Below are 2,741 nucleotides of genomic sequence, written 5' to 3'. Positions count from 1 at the left end.
AATCGCCGAGCGCTAGGCGGTTTTTAATTCCGAAAATGGCTGGGCAGTTGCAATAGACCGCCCAGCGCCGGCGCTCGGCTAGACGGTGCACTAGGCGCCATTGCGGATGGCCTTAGAAATGATTTTGACCATATCCCATGTAGAAGATTCAGTTCAACGTAATTAATTAATCTTTTATTTAATCTTTTAATTCAGTTTTCGTTATAAATTAAAAATCATTTACTTATTGTGACCTAAACTTTAACTACTCCTCTTTCATGTTTGGTAAATTAATAATGTGAAAAGCCCATTTCGGCGTCAATGTATTGGGCCCCATATAAACATGGGAACAACATCCGGCCCAATTAGATATTTTGTGATAAATATGATTAATATTCCACTACTATCAATGAGCCACATATTCCAATTCTTTATGAAAACATCATTCTTCCCCTCACAATTTCGATATTAGATTCCAGTTCCTACAACTACATACGCCTTCGCCCATATCACGATTCCAGATTCAGTTTGTAACCTGAAGCCGTTCCAAAATTTCAACTGTTATATAGGACTTTATCCAAAAATGGAAGCCCTTCCAAAAATTCTCAACAGCCAAAGTCGAGCAATGGCCGAAGAGGGGGTTTGGAAATAGTTTTCAACCAGCAATAGACGCGCCTCGGTTAGAACCTCACTAGCTGCGTCATTGCCCCAAGCGCAAAGATGTTTTGCTTCATCTACTTACTCACCATTTTGTACAACAAGCCACACTTCATTTTTCAGTGTGTTAACCGATGTGGGATAAAAAATGGTTTTGCCATTATTCATTAAAAGCTAGGATACATGTTCTTGTGCAGTGAAGGATTCAACGATAATGCTAATGCAGGGTAGGGTGTCTCTGACTCAGAGAGAGTTATGGGAGCACAGAATTTTGAAATTCATACCAACAATAATAAGGGTGTTCTCAGGTTAGCTCCATTTTTAATTGATAGATTTGTTTTAAGACAGAGAAATGTGTTTTCGCATGCATTATTGTCCATGAGCAAGGAGCATGATTTGTGAAAGGAGAGGAGAGGAGTCTGATGAACAGGCTGAAGTTGAATCCAATAATGACTTTAAGAAGCTTGCTGACTGTGTCTCTACGATACAAATTTCTAGTACTTAGTTAGCACCATAAGCTTTTCAGCCAGGATATATATACATCTCAACATTGCAACAGAAGTTGAGGAAATCTATGTATATATATGCCTATTCAAAAACTATGTTTGTTTATCAAATTCTCCTTGTTACTAACTCTGCTGCACGTATCATGTGATCTTTTATTCCTCTATTACTTTGTCGGTGTCATTTTCGATATAAAAAAATAGTACTATAATTTATCAGAAGATTAACTGCTTAGTTTCCTCTAATATGGTCTGGGGTAGAGATAATATTTTTGTATTAATATTGAATATATGCACTACTAAAATGCTTTCTCATTCAATTTACTAGTCGGTTTGAGTTTTCAATTCATTAATCTCGACTACAGCTATCAATTTTTGACATGACATAATAACCTGACACAAACACGTAATTTTTGGATTAGGGTCCTTATAGGTCCGACCTAATATGAACACGTTGATTTTGGGTTGGGTTAGGGTCAGGATAGGATACGATAGGGTTTGGGTTATCCTTTAAGAAATATTTTTTTTTATTAATTAAAAAATGTTATACTTTAATTTATTATTTAGATTTGAATCATGATAGAGTTTTAATCATGTTATAACAAGTTTTAATTGTAGAATACATCATATTTTATCATGTAATATCATGCTTTGCTCATTATCGTGTCGTGCCAAGTTAAATTATTTAGTACACTTACTATCATTAAGATAGGGCTAACAATTTTTTGCATGACACGATAATCTACAAATACGCACGAAATAATTGGGTTGAAATCTAATCTTTTCGGGTTGAATTGGAGTTTGGCTTTACTAAGCTGAGTCAATATATGTTCTTTTGAATTCAAAAGAACCCTTATTTGTTCAACTCATCATAATTAATTAGTTCAAAGTATATTGATTCCTAAATAAATTGAGCATGATATATACTCCTAGACAATTCACATTGATCTTCACTTCGTCGAGTATATTACTTTTTCTGTCTCGTTTCTATGGTATCTTCATTTTTTTCAATATTCATGTGACTCCAGTCAATTTTATCAACTTTGATTCATTTCAGTTCAATTTTCAGTCACAGTTCAAAATGTTCAAAAATTAAAATAAATTACTAAAAAATTAATTAAGTAGAAAACTACATAAATTAAATATAAAAATTATATTAACTTTAAAAAAATTGTTAGTAGAGTGCAATTTTACTGTTTATAGTTCGCTAGTACTACTTTTTATTTTTTTTGGATGAGTAAATGAATTTAAATTTAAAGGTCGCGCTACGGAATACTCGAACCAGTCATTAACTTCTCTACGAATCTCTATCGTTTGGTTATTACGGAGGAGTGGCATAGTATATTATAAATTTGTGTGTTTGATTTACAATTTTACGTGTATGTATTTTTGCATATGAGTATTTATTTAACTCACGCTGCTGCTTCATGAAGAAATAATAAGTAAATTATTGTATTTCTTAATAATTTGAGAATATAATAGCTCAAATATAACCCTTAAATAATTTTGGGCGACAAGTCGTGCGACACAGGCGCATTGCAGCAGGCGGTTCGGGCGAGCTATCTGGACTTGGCAATGATGGTTCGGCCTTGGAGGTGGGTT

General features: G+C 33.8%; 1 non-coding gene across 1 annotated transcript; it reads right to left on the bottom strand.

Moving 5' to 3' along the window:
- Window positions 1-548: 548 nt before the first annotated feature.
- LOC121758319 lies at window positions 549-701 on the bottom strand. The gene has a single exon (XR_006041412.1). It is a non-coding gene; the product is annotated as a U4 spliceosomal RNA (small nuclear RNA).
- Between the last annotated feature and the right edge of the window lie 2,040 nt (window positions 702-2,741).

The sequence above is a fragment of the Salvia splendens genome, chromosome 1 (assembly GCF_004379255.2).
Source record: "Salvia splendens isolate huo1 chromosome 1, SspV2, whole genome shotgun sequence".
NCBI classification, from domain to species: Eukaryota; Viridiplantae; Streptophyta; class Magnoliopsida; order Lamiales; family Lamiaceae; genus Salvia; species Salvia splendens.
The sequence above is the reverse complement of the archived record's forward strand: the minus strand, read 5'-3'. Positions and strand labels throughout refer to the sequence as shown.